The sequence below is a fragment of the Capricornis sumatraensis genome, chromosome 6 (genome assembly GCF_032405125.1).
Source record: "Capricornis sumatraensis isolate serow.1 chromosome 6, serow.2, whole genome shotgun sequence".
NCBI classification, from domain to species: domain Eukaryota; kingdom Metazoa; phylum Chordata; class Mammalia; order Artiodactyla; family Bovidae; genus Capricornis; species Capricornis sumatraensis.
This window is the reverse complement of record NC_091074.1, coordinates 73,646,424-73,668,101: the sequence shown is the minus strand read 5'-3', so window position 1 is coordinate 73,668,101 and position 21,678 is coordinate 73,646,424. Positions and strand designations below refer to the sequence as shown.

General features: G+C 44.1%; 1 pseudogene; it reads right to left on the bottom strand.

Moving 5' to 3' along the window:
- Positions 1-72: 72 nt before the first annotated feature.
- Positions 73-20,265, bottom strand: LOC138080745 (serine protease 40-like; annotated as a pseudogene).
- Between the last annotated feature and the right edge of the window lie 1,413 nt (positions 20,266-21,678).

The following is a 21,678-nucleotide window of genomic DNA, read 5'->3' as shown; positions in this document are numbered from 1 at the left end:
GCTTTCCTCCTTGGGCCCGTCCACATGGGAAAGTGGGGAGACAAGAGCATTTCCCTAGAGAGATTTGGGGCTCTATGTCACAGACACTCCCATTGTGGAGAGATCTGCTCCTGGAGGGGTCCCCGATCCAGGAGCCAGCTGGAATGGCCCCGCCTCCATGCCTGTCAGGACCCCCACATATAGGACCAGGCCCGGGGCTGTGGGGGTAGAGGACACAGGCCTGCTTCTGCTGTTTTCTCTCTGGAGACTAGTCCTGCCTCTGCACTGTGTCCTCCATAGGGGGCATAGCGGTGGGGGCTCAGCCAGGGTCTGAGGGGATGGGCTGTGACCTACGTCGTTGAGTGGCCTCCAGAGCTCACAGAGGGGAGCAGAGAGCGTGGATTCTGAGCCCGCCTGCGAGGTCCTCTCAGAGGTGCCAAGAGGTGAGCACTGAGTCGGGTGAGCTGGAACTAAGGCGCCGATCTGGAGAAATGACACAGGAGGGACCCTGACAGAACAACAAGAAAGCAGACGGGGAGAGTCACTTGCCCTTCTCCTGCCATGAGGTGCAGAAAGGACAGCAATGGAGGGTCCCCATGAAGACTACCCACACTGACCCCAGACAGGGACCTCCCATATACCCACACTGATCCAGCACAGGGCCCTCCCAGAGACCCACACCCCAGACAGGGCCTCCCACTGACCCACACTAACTCCACACAGGGATCTCCCACAGACTCACGGCGACCCTACACAGGAACCCTCACACAGACCCACACTGAGCCCACACAGAGAACTCTGACAGACCCACACTAACCCCAGACAGGGCCTCCCACTGACCCACACTAACTCCACACAGGGATCTCCCACAGACTCACGGCGACCCTACACAGGAACCCTCACACAGACCCACACTGAGCCCACACAGAGAACTCTGACAGACCCACACTAACCCCAGACAGGGCCTCCCACTGACCCACACTAACTCTGCATAGGGATCTCCCACAGACTCACAGCAACCCTGCACAGGAACCCTCAGACCCAACACAGAGACCTCTGACAGACCCACACTGACCCACACAGGGACTCCACTACCCTCACATGGGAATCTTCCACAAATCCACCCTGATCCTGTATAGCAGTCAACCACAGATTCACACTGATCCTGCTTACAGATCTCTCAAACACCCACACTGACCCCACACAGAGACCTCTGATAGACGCACATTTACCCCACACAGGAAACTTCCACAGACCTACACTGAGCAATCTCACACGAGACCTCTCTTTGAGACCCCCACACAGACCTCACAGGCATTCTTTAGAATCTGAGTATACACACTGTGATAGTTCCTTCATAGTGAGTCTGATATCACTGAACAAACCATGTGCATTGTGCTTTGCAATGCAAATGTGTACAACCAATATTTACAACAGTGTGGAGATTCTTCAAAAAAATAAAATTAGAATACCATGTGATCCAGCAATTCCACTTCCAGTCATAGAGCAAAAGGAATTAAAATGCTTTTATTCTCAAGAGATATCAGTACTTCTCTATGTCCTTTGAAACTTCATTCATAGTAATGGCATGCAGAGAACCTTCCAGTTTGTTGTGGATGAGTCCATAAAGAATACACACACAAATATACATACATAACATATACAATGGGATATTATTCAGCCTCAAAAAAAGTAAATCATGACATTTACAAGAACATGAATGAACCTGGAGATCATTATGCTAAATAATATAAGCCTTCCGGAAAAGAACACTACATGGTATCACTTACATGTGGAATCAAAAAAAGGACAGTCATAGCTGGTCATGGGGTATCTGCAAACAGATTGGTAAACAGATACAAATTTTCTGTTATAACATGAAAAATAAATGAAAGAATAAAGTCTTGAAAATTTCTGAGAGTAGAATTTACATGTCCCCATATACAAATGTAAATATGTGAGAAGTAATGGGTATGTTAATTAACTTGATTGTTAGAATCCTTTCACAACACATATGTATGTCAAATAACCACTTTATGTACTTTAGCTACACCATGGTTTTGTCAGGTAGCCCTCAAAAAAGAGAAAAAAAATCAAAAAAATGAACAAAACTACTTAAATTTACCATTACATAAAGAGATAAGGAAAAAATGTATAAAATCAGAAGTGAAGGGATATTACTACCAGCTTTATAGACATAAAAAGAAAATTTTATGTCTAGAAACATCCTACCAAGTCTGAATTATGAAGAAATACAAAATCTAAACAGCTCTAGAAGTGAAGATATTGAATAACTATCAAAAAACCTCCAGTGACGGAACACCCAGCATCAAGTATCTTCATGGTGAATTCTACCAAGTGGAAAGAATTAACACCAAGTCTTCTCAAGTTCTTCCAAACAATTAAATAGGAGACAGTTTCCTCAGTCATTCTATGAGGTCACCATTACACTGAATATAAAGCCAAAGACATGACAAAAGTACACCACAGACCAACATCCCTCATGCAAACTGGCGCAGAAGCCCTTTAAAAAACAATAAGACAGAACAACAGAGGAAAGGGCTTATACACCATGACCAAATGGGACTGATCTTGCAATGTAAGATTGGTTCAATAAATGAGAAAAATCAATATGGCTTATCACTTAAAAAGATGGAAATAAACATCATGTGATCATCTTAACTGATGCAGAAAATAAAACATTTCACAAAATTCAATGCCTTTTTGTGATTAAAAAAAAAGTTGATGACTTCAACATAATGAAGGTCACATATGGGAAAAGTCATAGCTATTAAGTGGTGAAACTTTCCCGTGAAAATCAGGGACATAGAAAGGTTGCCTGTTTCACCACTTCTATTCAGTACACTACTAGAATTCCTAGACGAATAAATAAGACAAGATAAAAACTAAAAGATATCTAAATCAAAAAGGAAAAATGAAACTATACTTGTTTTCAGGCAATACAATATCATATGCAGAAAACCTTATGATTACACACAAACACACCAAAAAACACCCTTAGCATTAATAAATGAATTTAGAAAAGTGCCAGATATAAAATCAACATTTAAAAATCAATTCTGTCTCTCTATATTAACAATGGAAAACATGAGAAAGAAATTAAGAAAGCAACACCATTTATCATATCATGAACTATAGAGTAAAATACTAGAAACAACTTTACAAGGGGAAAAAAGAGATGTATATGGAAAACTAGAAAATATTGCTGAAAGAAATTAATAAAGATGCCAACAAATGTAAAGGCATCCTGTGTTCACAGGCTAGAAGACGTAATGCTGTCAATACTAAAAGTGATGCACAGATGATAGTCTCTAATTATAATGAGGTCTTCTTTTTTTAGAAAATAAAAAACTTCATCCTGAAATTCACATGGAATTCTAACAGCCTGAACAGGCAAAATAATGTGTAAGCAAAATAAAGTTTGAAGTTTCAAATTTCTTGATTTCAAAACTTGCTATAGAAGGGGGGTGGTTTCAAGATGATGGAGGAATTGGACAGGGAAACTACCTTCTCCCCTACAAATATATCAAAAGATAACCTGTATGTGGAACAATTCCCATAGCACATCTTCTGAACCCTGGGAGAGGACCCCAGGAGTCCAGAAAGGCAAGCCAATCTACTTGGAATGAGGTAGGGCAAAAGACAAAGACAAAAAGGGAGAGAAAGGATCTTGAGAATCCATCCTGAGGAGGGGGTCCTGAAGGAGAAGTTTCCAGGCAACAAGAAACCCCCTCACAAGTGGGGTTATAGGGGAGCTTAGGAACCTCAGATGGAAGCACAATAATGCAAAACAGAGAAAATTCTGCACAGAGGTTGTGCCAAATTGCAATTTCCAGCCAAAAAGAAGCTCACACACTCTCATCAGCCTGCAGCAGGTGGGGGCTGGGTGCGGAGGCTCTGGCTGTGGGGCTTGGTCCTCAGGGAAAGGACTGGGGCTGAATGCTGTGAAGATACTCCAAGAGGGTTAATGTGACACAGCACAGCAGGACAGGGGAAACTCTGGGACCACTAGAGAAAGTTCACTTCTGTGGGAAGGCTCTCAGGCAGCATTCTAATTCTGCGTGCACCCACAGAACAAAGAACAGAACCATAGAGAATACCTAGGAGGGGAGAGCAGGCTGCAGTTTGTAGCCCCAGAGGCAGAAAAGCAGGCGCACAACTGCCAGAGGCAAAAGGCAAAGGACCACTACAATCTTGGCCCCATGGACCCATGGATCACATCTACAGCTAAGCTGTGAGTGGCCGAGGATCACTACCCACATCTTCCCAGAACCCCGAGTGGCTCAGATCTGCCAGCCAGCAGGGTCATAACCCAAGGACAACTCCCCTGGGGAAACACACAACTCACCTAAGACTGTGGCAACCTCCACAGGACCCAGCTGGGAGCCCAGTTGGCTTGGCTCTGCCAAGGGTCCAACAAACCAGGATCAACTCCCGTGGGAAGTCCACCATTCAATCTTTTGTTATTAATTTTGTTTAATAAGTGTCAGCAAGCTCCAGTGCAGGATGCCCCATGCCAATCCTCCAGCAAAACAGGAACACAATCCAGCATATTAGCACATAGGCTGCCCAAAGTCATACCAAACCCATAGACACCCCGAAACTCACCACTGAACTGTGCTTCAGAGAGACATGATCCAGCTTCATCCAACAGAACACAAGCACAAGTCCCCCCATCAGGAAACCTTCACACTAGTCCAGCCCCACGATGGAGGGCAGATTGCACAACTAAGAGGAACTATAACTCTCCAGACAGGAAGAGGACAAAACACCTACAAAACATAAATAAGACCATTAACTAAACAGTAACAGTAATCTCTGCTGATCGAGAAATAATATAAATGGATTAAACAGTGGTTGAATGGTTTAAAAAAAAAAAAAGACCCAACTCGAAGCTATCTACAAGAGACTCATTTTAGATTTAAAGACACATACAGGCTCGAAATGAAGGGATGGAAAAAGATACTCCATGCATGTAGATAGTAAGCAAAAGAAAGCAGGGGTGGCTACTCATATAAAAGAGTGATGTTAAGTCCAAAATTGTTTCCATAGAAAAAGGTCTCTATATTTTAATAAGAGTCACTTCAACAGGAAGATATAAAAATTATATATGCATACAGCATCAGAGCACATAAAGGTATAAAGCAAATACTGGAATTAAAGAAAAAAATTGATTGCATATAAGGGCAGTAAGGGACTTCAATAATCCACTTGTAAAAATGGATAGAAAATCAATAAACAAACATGCCTTGATGAAAACATGTAAGGATCGTATGGTCCTTACAGACATATTTAAACATACCACCAGACAGCAGCACATATACATTCAAGTACACAAGCAACATCCACCAGGATACATAATAGGTCACAATCAAGTTTTAACAAATTTAAAAAGACTGAAATAATTTCAGGTATCTTTTCTGACCACAATAGGATGAAATAAGAAATCCCTTAAGAGCAAGAAAACAGGAAAATTGAGAAACATGTGGAAGCTAAACAATACACTCTTTCCCCCCACTTCTGGTTTTTCTGAGGTATAACTGATATTGACCGCTGCATAATTTTAAGACATACAGCATAATGATTCGACTTACATATATCATGAAATGATTATCACAAGAAGGTTGATGAACATCATCTCTTATGGATACAAAATAAAAATAAAAGAAAAAATGTTTCTTTTGTGATGAGAACTCTTAGGATTTACTTTCTTAACTGTCATATATAAAATACACCAATTTTAATTACATTTATTATGCTGTATAAAACATTTAAAAAAAAAACATTGGGTCAAAGATAAAATCAAAGGAAAAATAGACACAAAATAGACTGTACACCCAAACTAATATACACCAGTACTTTTCCTAACACTGCCCTTACACATATGAAAAACCTACCATTAAACACATACAAATCCCCAAATTCATGGGTGAAAAAAGCACATGTAAAAATAGTCCTCAAATATCAAACACCTAATCACCAACTACTTGATGTCTGTGTTACAATCTCAACACCCTCCAAATCCAACACTCACCCTTACACACTCACAAAAATAGAGGCATGAACTCCCCTTAATCACAAATATCCACAGACAAAACCAACCTGCACATTGGACAACCTATCAGACTCCCACTAACCAATTAGTTACGTACAAACCCCATCTATGCTTGCAAATCAATCATGATTTGACATCAGACTACAAATAGATGTCTGCTACTTCATCATGGACAAGACTGCCCTTTGAACATATGTGTCGACTGATATTTTCACGTTAAATATGTTCACCTGTGAAACCATGAGAATGTATGTTAGATCTTCACTCACTGTCCACTCATTTTCCAATGACCTGCGCTACTTCTTGCGATGAGCGCTTTCAAGTGGAAGAAATTCCCTTTAGCTTTTATACTCCTCAGAAGGCACGGACTAGAATGGCACCTGTTTAACTGCTCTCACGATTGACCCTCCACTACAGGCCCTGCAGTCCGGGAAGCATTCTTGCAACCTGCTCCCCAGAGGTGCCAGTAACCCTGGTGTAAACACTGCAAGGGAACTGAGCGCTGTAGGGGAGTCTCCCTATACTGACAAGGGCACAAGTAACCCCCAGGGTGAAAAACAGCGCAGAGTGCGACACCTGAGGGTTGAAAAGTCTGTGTCTCCCTTACCTCAAAGTTCCTGTAACTGATGCTAGAGACTGCCCTGAGTGGCACCTCTGTCCACGCAGGGTTGGCGGTTGGGGCTCCGCCCTCTGTATTTCAGTTAGAGTTCCTGTCTTCCTGAGCAGACAACTTTAACAGAAGCTGGGAGCAGCTCTTGAATAATGGCCGTCAGCCTGTCCACAGTGGGCGTGCGCATGCGTGCAGACACTGGGCACACAGACAACTGTCCGAGGAGGTCGCTGCAGGAGGGCAGAGAAGTTAGGGTTCGAACACGCTGAGGAGCTTCTATGTCCATGGCCTCTCACCGGGAAGCTTCATAGCACTCTCTTAAAATCAGCTCTTGTGAGCTGCGCACCGGTGATTTTTACGTTTCACACCTGAAATCCATGCACTTAAATACAAGAGTTTTGGAGAACTCCATCCTTAAATTGGGAAAGTGTTTTCATGCCCTTTCATGCCTTTTCATGCCCTTTCATGCCTTTTCATGCCCTTGGACTGCAGTTCCTTGATTCTTGTTTATGTCTGTCAAAAACCAGTAGGTCCTTTTCCCTAGTAGGCCAAAAGTTTCCATTAAAGAACAATTCTAGCAAAGAATTTCAGATCTGGAAAACGCTCTGAGATACTGTGTGCTGACTCCATTCCTACACTCTCCAAATGCACTCACTCGACTAGAGTATTTTTTCTTATTATTTATTTACTTCATGGAGGGTCTTCAGTAAATGTTGATTCTCAGATGTTTCCTTGCAAGGTTTTTGTTATATCAATAACTTTGATCAAGACTTGAAAATCTGGGTCAGTTTCAGTTGACATAGCAGTAGCATGGGAATAGTTTTATGCTCCCTTCCGTTTTTATTATATATTGGAGAATTTAAGCTCCCTAATTTTTTTTTTAAGAGATAGTAGCAGAATCAACTTACTGATTTGGGTTAGTAATACTTTACAAAGAAGATTCAATCATCAGATTCTCTTAGTGATCAATTCCAAAATTAGTACCATTTCTACTTCACAGGATACCTCTTAAAACCCCTGGTATCTAACAATACTGAGAGCCTCCAAGCACACAGATTGAAAACTCTACAAGACATAAGCATGGAATCCCACTGCACTTCTAATGTTCCATGCTTCAGCAGAATACGATAGGTCATCTAAGGTCTGTGATCCATAACCATAGATTTTTTTCTCAGCAAGCAATACCTGCCTCCCTCCTTTCTGCATGATAGTCAGAGATCATGGTCCAAAGGACTTCTGCTACTCCCTTCTGTTGCCTGTCTCCCCAGATTACTTCTGGATTCATTTAATTGTATCTGCCTCCGTGGTCTAAGATTTTGATGGAGTAAAAAATGACTGTAGACATGAGATGGGATAATTTTTTCCAAAATTCAATTTTTATATCAGTGGCCCTGGGAAGGTTCATTCAAACTCTACTCAGAGCCATGAATAAGAATTTTTTAACAATTTTTTGACAGGACAAGGGGAAGAATCAACAAGAAAGCCCACCTTTCTGGAGTGCCAGGGTACAATATTTTACCTCCCCATTCCTCTAGTGTGAAGTTACTGGTTAAAATAATTTCATCTTTTCCCATGAGAAAAGCTCAAATAGTGAGAAATGTCTCCAAGTTGTTAATTTCTTCAACCCTTAACAGTTTGATTGATGTTTTTTGTTTGTTAAATAAAATTTACTGCGATTTTCCTTAAATTGCTCTCACCTCATCTTCTCAACTAAGGTCGAGGGAGAGTGCACAGAGTAGCTAACCCAGAGAATAAAAAAGAAAAAGTTAGGTGCGTGTAAGAAGATATTTTTGTACTGAAAGCGCTAAAGGCCTGGAAAATATGCAGATGGACAAGCCATTCCCTTCCAGTGACTGGTCAAACCCTCTGAAAGTATCCAATATATGTATCATTGAAATCTTTCAGATTTAGAATTGGGAAAAAAGGTAGAAATCATGAGGAACTGGGCATGAGTTAAGAACAATTTCCTACACAATTGTAACAAAGAAGAGTAAAGAACCTGAGTTCTGAATTCCCAATTCCCTATTTTTCTTTTTCAATATGGCCACTGTTAAGTTTTCATACAGCTTTGCCCTTTGAGGCATTTTTTTTCTTTAGTTAATTGTTTTTTTTTTTCACCAGGAGCAAAAAACTTTTTAAGCAGAAAGAAAAATTTGTGTCCCAAAGGACTCAATTGCTCTTCTAAATCTTTACAAACATTAAAAAGCAATATAATGGAAAAGGAATAGAGATTTTAAAAAATATTAAAATTAACTCAAAATGGAACATAGATTTAAATGTAAAATTTCAAAATTTGAAACATTTTTAAGAAAATAGGAGAAAATCTTTGGATCCTAGGGCTTGGTGAAGGCTTTTTACACATTGAGAGGAAAAACATTATTGATTAAAAAAAGAGAAAATTGGATTTTATGAAAATTCAATATTTTCCTACATGAAAGACTCTGTTAAGGATGAGAAGAAGCTACAAGTTTGGAGAAATTATTCACAAGTCACACATCTGACAAAAGTCTTAGAGTGTATAAAAAACTATCAAAACAATAAAAATAGGAACAATTCAATTAGAAAATGAGGAAAAGATATGAAGATACATTTCACCAAAAGAGGACATCTGTTTGACAAGTAATTCATGAAAAGACGTTCAAAACTCCTGGTCTTTAATGTAACTCAAATTAGGAACACAATGAGAATAAATCACATGTTGATTTAGAACAGCTAAAATGAAAACTAACTTCATTATTAGTGAGTGTGCCAAGAATAAGTTATCTCATAGTGCTGTTAATGGAACTGTAAAATGATACAGTCAAACCTAAAAGCAGTTTGGCTATTTCTTTAAAAAACTAAATATATACTTACCATATGGTCCAGCAATTGCATCCCTGGCTGTTTACTCCAGGAAAATGAACACAGGGTAACAGGATCTGAGTATAGTCTGCAGGAATACAAAGATATTCAAGTTCTGTAAGAAAGATCAAGATTTGAATCCCTGTTCCCACTAATTCCTACTTATGTGACCTCTGAAAAACTACTTAACCCTGCTAGGCTTCAGTTTATCTTTTAAAAGCAGCTAAACCAAGATAAGAATGCTGAGCACTAAGTCAGTTTCAGGCAATGGGGAACTGGCTGCCCTGGAGCAGACATTCGGTCCATCTGTTATGTGGATATGATATGTGTTGGAATCCCCTGGTTAGAGGTCTAAGGAAAACCGGGTGGGCGGTGGCGGGGTGGGGGTGGGGGGCAGAAAAACACCTACCTCCAGAAATAAGATATAGGAAGGCCTGGCCCCAGGGCACAGCCAGCCTGAGGCTGCTGGGGTTGGGAAGAAAATAAGACCTTAGGACCAGTGGAGTGGCTACTAGTGCAGCTGAACTGCCTGAGCTCCCCTGGTCTTCTGGAGAATGTGTGTGGACCACATGGTGTCTCAGTAGCTCCCTGACTCCAGGGCCCTGAGCAATCTTGCCTAAGGACCCATACCAGAGTTCCCCACCAAGGCAGGGAAAGTTAGTCTTCACCTTCCAGAGACTGCTGGGCTGTTAAGGGCTGAAGCTGATGGTGGTACCTCAGTGGTAGAACTCTAGCCAGAGGAATGGCCAAAGGCAGGGACTGTGGAAATGTGTGGATGCTGGGAAGACACTTTTTTGAGACCTTTTCAACTCGAGTGCGAGTTCCTGGCTCCAGACATGGGATCCATGTGAGAGTGCATGTGAGTCCATTTGTGGTTATCTGTCTGTGGGAGTCCAGGATATATCGGCAATGCCAGGATTGGAAAGAACTTGGCCTGAATCTTTTGAATAGCGTCTAGTCCGTATTGGATATGTGCTAAAGGGGACATCTACCATATTATCATGCGAAGTCTGGGGTGGGTACATTCTGAGGCCTCCTGGGGTGCTGCTGGTTACACAATGACTCTGTGTCAGGTACTTGGCAGGAAGGATGATGAGAACACTGTTTCCAGGCTTATTGCCAGGCAACTAAGTCCTGAGTCAGCTAAGCAGAAAGAAGACACTAGGCTCCTACTGCTGAAGGTGTGTGGACTCTTGGGACAGGCTGGCCTGAGGCCCTGGCCAGAAGGGAGCCATTTCATGTGGGGTTCAGGGCCAGGAAGGTGGGCAGTGAGTTTGGAACCATGGAGGTAGGTGAGGGATGATGGGGTCCGTGAGGGAACATGGGGTGGGTGAGGGATCCATGGGGTCCGAGAGGGATCATAGAGTGGGTGAGGGATCATGGGGGTGGCTGAGAGGACATGGGGGTGGGTGAGGAGTTACTGGGAGTCAATTCTAGGAGCAGAGGTGTGAGGTCTGCCAGACTGGACCTCAGCTCGCAGCCTGGCAAGGGTCTCCTCGCTCTGTCTCCCACTCAGTCGCCAGATCCCCCACGTGCAAGAGCCTTCTGTACTGTAGGCAGGAACCCCCTTCCTCATGGCCTGGGTCATGTTCCTCAGTCCAGCTCAATTGTCCTGATGTGGGGAACATCCCCTTACCTCCACAGGGAGTAGGTCGTCCCTTCTCCAAACCTGGGGAGTGATGCTTCTTTACTTTGAGAAAGATTCTTACTCCCCTGCAGTACAGACACCTGACACTATGTCTTACTTCCTATTACGGGCTGAATTCTGACAACCCCCAACCCCAGTTCATTGACTGAGGTGGTAAAGAATCTGCCTGCAATGCGGGAGACCCAGGTTTGATCCTGGGGTTGGGAAGATCCCCTGGAGAAGGGAATGGGCAACCTACTCCAGTATTCTTGCCTGGAGAATTCCATGGACAGAGGAGGCTGGCAGGCTATATACTCCATGGGGTCACAGAGTCAGACATGATTGAGCAACTAACACACAGAAAATTCTTATGTTGAGTCCTAACCTCCAGAACTTCAGAATGTGACTTTCTTTTGTCTGCGCAGTCCAGCATGTGGGTTCTTGGCTCTTCAACAAGAGACTAAACCCATGCCCCCTGCAGAGGAAGCCTGGTGTCTTAACCACTGTACAACCAGAGCAGTCCCCAAATGTGACTTTATTTGGAGTAGAGCTTTTAAAGAGATAATCAAGTTAAAATGAGGCCACGAGGATGGATCCGGGTACTGCTAAGTCACTTCAGTCGTGTCCAACTCTGTGTGACCCCATAGACGGCAGCCCACCAGGCTCCCCCCTCCCCGGGATTCTCCAGGCAAGAACACTGGAGTGGGTTGCCATTTCCTTCTTCAATTCATGAAAGTGAAAAGTGAAAGTGAAGTCGCTTAGTCATGTCCCACTCTTAGCGACCCCATGGATGCAGCCTACCAGGCTCCCCTGCCCATGGGATTTTCCAGGCAAGAGTACTGGAGTGGGGTGCCCTTGGGTTGCAAATGGTGCCCTTATAAGAAGGGGAAATGTGGACACAAACACGCAGGGGGAAGACCCTGTGAGGACACAGGGCAGAGGTGGTGTCTATAAGCCAAGGCGAGAGGCCTCAGGCTTCTGGGCTCCGGAACTGTGATAAACAGTTCCTGTTGTCTAAGCCACACTGCCTGTAATATTTGTTACAGCAGCTGGAGCTGACTGATGTTCTTCCTCTGAGGCCTGTGCATTCCCACAGTAGAAAGACGCCCTTCTCTCTTCCCAGCTGGACTCCTTCAGAGTCCCCACCCCTGCCCTCCTCCTGCTGTAATGGCCCTGCTGCTTCCTGTTTGCTTGTCCAGGGAATCAGACGATAGACCTCAAGAGAAGGGCTGAGTGCTGAGGATCAGGAGGAGCCATAGGGCCCCAAGACAGAATCAGGATGACTCTCATTTGTTTTTATTTGGCTTTTCAAGCTTGGATTGTGGGGGTCACAGCTGGTGGACAGGGAAGCCAAGAAGAGACCATCGAGACCTGATGGGGCTGGAGGAGGGGAGGGGGGAAGGTTCCAGTGAGCAGGCCAGGTCCTGAGGCACACAGCTGGAGCTGAGGGGCTTGGCGGATCACCACAGGGCATTTCTCAGGGCCCCAAGCATGAACAACACCAGGGGCCAGGTCTGTGGAGGCACAAAGGCTATGCCTGGCATGGACGAGCCGGCAGCCTGCAGAGACTGGTGTGGAAACTGGGTCTGTGGAGGAGTGGACGTGGGCTCAGGGAGTGGTATAAGAGCAGACGTGGGCTCAGGGTGGGGTGTAAGAGTGGACACAGGGGCTCAGGCTGTGCTGCCACATTTTAGGGTAGCCACTTACCCTCTTTGGGACCTGTTTGCTCACCTATAAAACAGGGGAAAACAGAAAGTGTGAAGAAAGCATCAAAATTCGAATATCCAACAGTGGGACTTCCTTGGTGATCCAGTGGTTACAAATCTGCCTTCCCATGCAGAGGACACTGGTTGGATCCCTAGTCAGGGAACTGATATCCCACGTGCCACAGGCCAACTAAGTCCACATGCCGCCACTACTGCGCTCACGTGCTCTGGAGCTCACGTGCTACAACTGAGAGAGGCCCGCGCGCAGAAACGAAGAGCCCGAGTGCCATAACTAGTGCCCACCCAACACAGCCAAAAGAAAACAAACAAACAAATGCAAAAAAATACACACACACACAAATATCCTACGGTAGACTGATATCTGGAATATGTAAAATACATAAAGAACCCCTAAACGAAGAGACAGAGCACCCAACAGAAAAATAAGAGGGGGAAAAAATCTTGAAAAGAAACTTTACAGAAAAAGATATCCAATGATAATAAATATGTGAAAGTATATTTAATTGGTCATCAAGGAAATCAAACTACAGTAAGCTATTAAAATGAAAAAAGATGAAAAGTGCTAAGTATTGGTGAGAATACAAACTCTCATCCACTGCTTCAATGAGTGGAAATGGTGAACCACTTTGAAGACGTTTGGTAATGTCTGCCAAAGGTGAATACATGCATACCTTTTCCTCCAACAGTACTACTCACGGGATTCTGTGAAACAGAAGACGAAACATTTGGAGTGAAATGAAATGAAACACTTGGAGCACTAAAATACCCACTAAGAGTAACTAATCATAGGATTCAATGCGCACAGGAGCGTCCTGTAGAGCAAGGAGACTGAACACACTACAACTACAGGCAACAGCATGGACGAATCTCACAGATACAACGTGAAGACAAGAAAGGCTGACAACTGGAAATAAATTCTACTTATGCAACATTCGGAATCTAATCTAAAGTACTGAAGATGAAGATGGTGGTTTGCGTTGGGTGTTGGTGACAGGAAGGAGGTGTGAGCGGGGCCTCTAGGGTATTGATCACATGTTGCTTCACTATGTGAAATTTTATCCAACTTATGAAAAGAGCATGGATATATTCTTTTGTATGTATGTTACACTTCAATAAAACCTTTAAAATATACTTCAAGAACAGATGCTGTAGGTGTCCTCATGTGCAAGGGAGTTAGGAAGGGGGGTTGGCCTGGGGGACACTGCCAAGGGATGGAGCCCAGGAAGACGCATGGAGGAGGAAACGGGAAGTCCCAGGGGCTCCACAAAGAGAGCAGAGGCAACACAGCCCCTCCCCAGGGAAACTGAGGCCCTGAGAACAGGCGAGGGAAAAAGAGAAAGCGCCTTACTCATTTGGCAGATGGACTTTCTGTGGAGAAGTCCCCAGCCCACAGCATGTCCACATGTACAGAGCAGTTCTTGCCTTTTCCATCTCAGTATAAGTTTATAGAACTTGTTCTCAACGAAGCTCACATTCTCTCCTGGAGATGGAAGGGTTCAAGCAGAGGTGCTCTGAGGATAAGTAGGAAATCAGGGAAGGAGGCTGTACCCAAGCTACAGAGCTCTGCCTTATCGGTCAGCACTACACTTCAATGTGGGGTTTTCTCCAAACACCTGAGCTTTCATCCTTGTTTCAGACTTCTACCTATGCCTAATAAGCCCTCCCCTGTTTCTCAAACTTTTCCAAACTCATCCTATTCCCTCTATCTCTTTTATAATAACAGACACACTATTTCACAAAGGAAAATGGCAAATCCCTCCAACACCTGCCACTCACTGGTGCTTAGCAATCGTTCACCAACCTATCTACCCTTTCACAAACCATCCCATCCAGTCACCTTTTGTCTGTCACTAACCTTGCTTTCCATCCACTTGTTCCTCCATCCTACTACCCATCTTCCCTCATGTCCCATTCGCCCACTCAGCCTTCCATCCATTTGCCTATACACTCATCTTTTCACCCATCTCTCCATTCTCCCCTCCATCAATAGACCCACTCACTCCATCTCTCTGCCCACCATCCTTTCAACCATTGGCCCAGCCATCTTCCCTTCCACCCATTCATCCTCCCACCTTCCCGCCATCCATCCTCTCGCCCTATCACTCATTTATTCTTCATCCAGTTTACTCATTTATTCCTCCATCCTCATGTTAAGTATCTTTTAGCTAATGATACTAACATTTTTAGTTGGCGCAGAGAGGTTAAATGAAATAAGTATATTATTTTAGATCTAATAAGTGGTGTAAAGGAAATAAAACAAGAAGATGTACTATTAGGGGTTGCCTGTTTTAGCTCATGTGATCAAGTAAAACTGCTCAGAAGAGTAGCCAAGCTGCATATGTTATGAAACAAGGCATGATGAGCTTAGTTGGAAAAGCAAATGAGTCCAGGGAGATAGTCAAGATGCAGACCTAAGGTGGGAACCACCTTGGCATCATCAAGGCAGGAAGGAGGCCTGCTGGCTGGGGTGGTGTGAGTGAGGGGTGCAGTAGGAGGTGAGAGAGAGGAATGGGGCCTGAGAGCAAAGGCAGGGAGTTGCGACCTTATTTTAAGTAGAAATGAGAAGGCACTGGGGGTGATGAGGAGGGAACTGGCATGACTCCTGCTCTAAAGCAAATATTTAGACAGCTATGTGGAGACTAACGAAGAGCACACAGGGTGGGAGCCGAGATCAGTCTGGAGGTCCAGGGAAGAAGGACCCGGGGGCAGCAGTGGGATACCTACCAGGTGCTAGGCCCTGCCTGGGGCACAGACTGGGATATTGAAACAACAAAGACAGGGTCCCTGTCCTCAAGGAGGAACTAGCCTGTGTGTGTGTGTGAAGTGTGTATACATGTGTTGTGTGTGTTTGGTTGTGTTGTGTGTGTGTGCTGTAAGAATTATGGAGACCTGGTTGTTTGTCCTATAATTACTGAGTGTTACTGACACACTAATAAGCAAGGACCATGGATGCTGGAACATCCCACCCAATGAAGACAGAATCTATTCAAAATGCTTATAACACCTCTGTAGAACATCATACCAAATTATGACCCTACAAACAATTACAAATAAATATTCTTTCCCTCCATAATTTTGCATCATAATCATTTCACCAAGTTGTAAACACTCCTTTCCTTAATGAAGACTCTTGCTTATAAGTTATTCATAACTTTTGGCCTAGATTTCTCCTCTTTCAATCTTAAAAAATACAATTTTTTTCCTGTTACTCAGTTTGCCTAATAACCCTACAAAGTAGATAACTGACCTGAGCTGGGAGAAGAGCAAAGCGAGTTTCAGAGAGTGAAACCCTCTAAGTCATAATCATTTTAAACTGATCAGGCAGGTTCAGAGGTCAGAGGTAATACTTCAGTTTTCTTTCTACTTTTCCCAAGCACCTCCTATGGCACTGGGAAATCAGAGAGTTTGTTAGTGACCTGGAAGGAGTCAGGCCCCAACCATGACCTTTGAGTTGGATCAAGTCATCTCAGATCTATGGTTGATTTAAACCTTGGAATCAAGAACCAGAAAGACTTCAAGAACTCAGATTCTTGATTCCAAAGTCAGATTCCCAGACTTCAGAGCTTTACACTTTAGGGGACACCAAAGCCTTAGAATCACACACTTTCAGAACTAGAACTAGAATGGTCCAGTCCTCTGGAAATGAAGCATAGTGGGCCAAGGGGACCTTTGCCTGGAGACCCCTCAGGTAGAGACATACCTCCCTTCTTTGCTCCTGTCCTTCTCCCCTTCCTCCTCCTCCTCTCATCCCCCCCCCCAACTCCCCAGTAACCTCTCACTTTCTTCATTGCACATCCCCCAGCCAGTTATCCAGCAGGATGAGTTACTGGGGAGCTTCATGCCAGGGACTGGGAGGCAGGCAGGGATGATGTAGGAGGTGAAGTTCACAGGAAAGAGCAGCTGCAATATGGCAATGTCAATCCCGAAGGGATATAACTTCTTGAAGTCTGGGTGTGTGATAATCCGAGTCACAGACACCTCCTGGGTGTGCTGGGTATGCTGGTACAGCTGGGTGCTTCCTAACAGAACCTGATAGTTCCCAAGGGCTTAGGATTTCCTGGAGGAAGAAAGGCGTGCTGTCACCATCATCTCCAAGTGGGGACTAGCTCTTTCCCTGCATCCTCATCTAACTGCCTACACCCCTCTGGACCCATCCACTCCTTGTGACGCCAGACAGCTTCTGTCCATCCATTTTGAATGTTCAGGAGGCCTTCTTTCTTGAGGCTAATTGATATCCTATTTACAGTTTCAGACATATGGCTGCTTTCTCCATTAGAAACTAGAATGGCAGAAGCACTGAATCCTTGCTCTGGAAATGTCCTCAGTGGGATCATCAAATGAAGGCTTTTTGATTGTACACAGCAGGCATTCTGGGGCAGTTCTCTCTCTCACTTTACCCTTCTGGAGACCCCATACAACCCACCTTCTGGCCCACTCTTCCTGACCATCCCTTTTCTTTAAACACCTCCCTGCCCAAGTCCTGCTTCTCCACTTAGTTACAAAGATTTACAAAATATTTGTTAAATAAATGAGCAACTGGGTGCAGGAAATGGAACCTCGCCTTGTTTCCCCAGCACAGGTGCTGAAACCAGTTCAGTTCAGTTCACATGCTCAGTCATGTCCGACTCTGCAACCCCATGGGCTACAGCACGCCAGGCCTCCCTCTCCATCACCAACTCCCAGAGTTTACTCAAACTCATATCCATTGAGTCGGTGATGCCATCCAACCAACTCATCCTCTGTCATCCCCTTCTCCTCCAGCCTTCAATCTTCACACCTCATCTACTTGGAGACCCTCTCTCATGTTCCCCTCATCCGATCCTTGCCCTCCAGCAGGCACTCATTCTCCATAGCCCTTCTCCTGACCCTCCCACCCCCACTCCATGTGCTCTGCCCTTCTCACCCATGCTGGGCTTTCTCTTCTGACAGGATGGAGGTATGGTGAAGTGGGATTTGTCACTTCACCCTGATGTCACAGAGCGGCTTGCATGGAGCATGGCACAGAGTGGTTGCTGACAGACTCTGAGCCCTCAAAGCTCTTGTGCCCAGACCTGGACTGTGATGCCTGAACTCCCTGGTGACTCCTCCTCCTCTGTTCAGAAGTCTGTAACTAAGCCAGCCCCAAAAGGCTAGGTGAATTAGACTCCTGAGCAGCCCTGTCACTCTCCCAGGGAGCCCACCCCCACTTATGCAGCCTGGCACCACGGCTATCTGCATGCACGCCAGTGACCATGACTCCTCCTGGGCACACAGTTTTGCAGGAGTAGTAAGAATTGCCCAGCTGTTGGTCATACACGCGGTCCCAGGCCCCTGCCTAGAGTCTGACACCTGGAAATAGGGGGCATTGAGAAGAAGTTTTGATCTGAGATGGGCCCATACCAAATGGCAGCGAGGACAGACACTGCCGCTCTCCTGAGGCACACCTGTGTTGGGGAACAGATACAGGGGCTGAGGGCAGAGCATGAGGAGGATCCGGGCAGGTGAGCGGGAGGACAGTCCAGGTGGAGGGTACACAGGCCAAAGCAGGAACGACATGCCTCTGAAGGCCACAGACTGCCCAGAGGAGCTAACGTGGGACACTATCCCCCTCCCTTGCCTAGGCTATAGACTCACTTGAGAAAGCAGTGGGCGGTGGAAAGGAGCCAGGTGGAGTTAATGAGGACAGCTCCACAGACGTGCAAGCCCTGGGATTGCAGACTGGCCTGCCGCGGCCACTGGCCTCCGTGTCCCAGCCACCGTAGATCCTCCCATCACCTTGGGTTTCCCACACACTGTGGAGACTCCCCTGCCACCTATAGTAGAGACCCCAGGTGTCGCAACCAGGAGGGTCACATCACTTCACAGAGGCCAGGCCAAGGCCAGGCGTCCAGCGGCCTAGTCAAAATGACAGGGCTACCTGGACTCCGCCTTCACTGATATTTAATGAAGTCTAATTTACTATTCTTTCTTGTATAACTCATGCTTTGCATGTTATATCTAAGAGATCATGAAGAGTTTCTCCTATGTTTTCTCTGTGTTTTCTCTGAGAAACTGTAAAGGTTGTTTCCTACATTTGAAACCATGATCATGTTTTAGTTCATTTTTACCTACCAGATATAATAGGTTTCCGTTTCTTAGTTTTTCATCTTTCTTGTGTATATCCATTTGTACCAGCACCTTTTCTTGGTTAAAAAAGAAAGTTTACTCTTTCTCATATTGAATTGTTTTAGAACATTTGTTGAAAATCAATTCATAACAAAAAGTAAGGTTCTACTCCTGGGCTCTCAATCCTGTGCCAATGAACTGTATTGCTTTCCTGTGCCAGAATTCCACTGTCTCGATTAGTATGTATTATGGTAAAATCTGAAATCAGGTAATGAAAGTTCTCCAGCTTTATTCTATTGCCAAATTGTTTAGGCTATTTTACATCCTTTGAATTTCCCTATGAATTTTAGGATCAGCTGTCAAATTCTACCCAAAAAAAGCCTGCTAGAATTTTCACTGGGACTGCATTGAATTTATAGACCAATTTGAGGAGTTGCTTTCTTCATAATATGAAATCTCCTGATCCATGAACAAGAACAGTTTCTTTGTATAGACCTTTAATTTCTATCAGCAATATTTTATAGTTTTCAGTGTACAGATCTTGCACTTCTTTATTATGTTTATTGCTAGGATTTTATTCTTTTCCATGCTATTATGAATGAAATTATTTTGTTAATTCTCTTTTCATATTTTTGTACCTAGAATACATAAATGCAATTTATTTTATAAGAAATATTGCTTCCTATGAACTTCCTACACTTGTTTATTCATCCTAGTCTGTTTTGTCTTGTTTTACATTGCTTTGGTGGGTTCACTGGGTGTTTCTAACATATAGGTTCATCTCTTCTGCACTAAAGGTTCTAATTTTTCCATTTAAAGTTGGATTCCTTTACTTATTTCTCTCCTATCTTCTTCTCTCTCTTTTTCCATTCCTCCCTTCTTTCCTCTCTTTCTCTCTCTCTCCCTTTCTTTCTTTCTTCCACATCACAGAGTTGACATTGATAAGGACTTTGTTCTTGTAAATACAATCTATCAATTTTTGTCTTTAATTTTGAGTGTTTAATCTATTCACAGTAATGTAATTATTAATACAGTTGGAATTACATTTTCCAGTTTGCAATTTGTTTTCTGTATATCTCTTATATTTCCCCCCAATTTGAGACAGACTGTGATGTGGGACCCTTTGCTGAAGTGCTGCAGCGGATTCCCATACACTGGTGTACACATGGATGAGTCCCACCTGTGGGTTAGAGTCCCACAGCAACATACAACTGGCTGCTTTCCAGGCTTGATCACCCGAGTGGGCAGTGCACAGGGTGCTACCTCCTTAACTGGGCCTTTCTGGAAGCTCACAGGTTGGTGCCTGAATAGACACCCACATGGGCGTGAATTGAAACTGCAGTCTCTTTCTGTCACTTTCTCTTTTTTCAGTCTTTTCTGTCCCTCCTTCCCTTACCCCACCCTTAGTCCTACACCTGCACACCCATCCCCTTAATCCTGAATACTTCTTGTTTGTGTCTTCAAGTTTCTGTCATTGGTATCTTTGTTTTATTTAGGTTTGTCTGTCCAACTGCTTCTGCAAGTCTCTGCTGACATTGTGGGCGTGGTGGAGTACCTTGAAATACCTTGAAATACAAATGCAACCCACATTGTTTGACACTCCAGCCTTGGGTCGCTTGCCTGTGAGCTTAGTCATGTCTGCCTTCTTGTGACCGTTTGGACTGTAGCCCACCAGGCTCCTCTGTGTATGCGGTTTTCCACACAAGAATACTGGAGTGGGTTGCTTTTCCTTTTCCAGAGCATCTTCCCAACACAGGGATCAAACTCGGATCTTCTGTGTCTCCTGCATTCCCGCAGATTCTTTACCCACTGAGCCAACTTAGTGGGAGTTTAAAGAACAAAAAAGAAATGAGGAACCTTCATCTCTCTTCTCTGCCTTTGCAGTGTAACTATTCTGCTGCCAGGCTCCTTTGTCCATGGGATTCTTCAGGCAAGAATACTGCAGTGGGTTACCATTTCCTACTCCAGGGGATCTTCCAGACCCAGGGATTGAACCTGTATCTCTCATGTCTCCCTCATGGAAGGTGGAATCTTTACCACTAGCACCACCTGGGAAGCCTATTCTGCCAGGACTCTCAGGAAATACCTGATCCATCTGTGATCCCCCAAAATGAGGGGTGGAGGAAGACCTTTTAAAGTTCAAGCAGGAAAATGATCAGGTCTCTGGTGCTGTAAAAATTAACTTGCCTGGCTTAAGTTTGTGGGTTTAGTAAATACAGACTTCTCTGTATTATCAAAGTTAAGAAATATACTTTTCTTGTACCTAGCATTACTGGAAATCAATAAGTGCATACTGTTTTTATTGTAAAATCTGTCACTGAGAAAAATAACCTGATATGATTAAACTTTTAAGTAAACATGACTGAGATAGGAGTTTTAAGTAAACTTTGATCTGCCTCTTGAGAAACCTATAGGCAGATCAGGAAGCTACAGTTAGAACTGGACATGGAACAACAGACTGGTTCCAAATAGAAAAAGCAGTACATCAAGGCTGTATATTGTCACCCTGCTTATTTAACTTATATGCAGAGTACATCATGAGAAACGCTGGGCTGGAAGAAGCACAAGCTGGAATCAAGATTGCCTGGAGAAATATCAATAACCTCAGATATGCAGATGACACCACCCTTATGGCAGACAGTGAAGGGGAACTAAAAAGCCTCTTGATGAAAGTGAAAGAGGAGAGTGAAAAAGTTGGCTTAAAGCTCAACATTCAGAAAACGAAGATCATGGC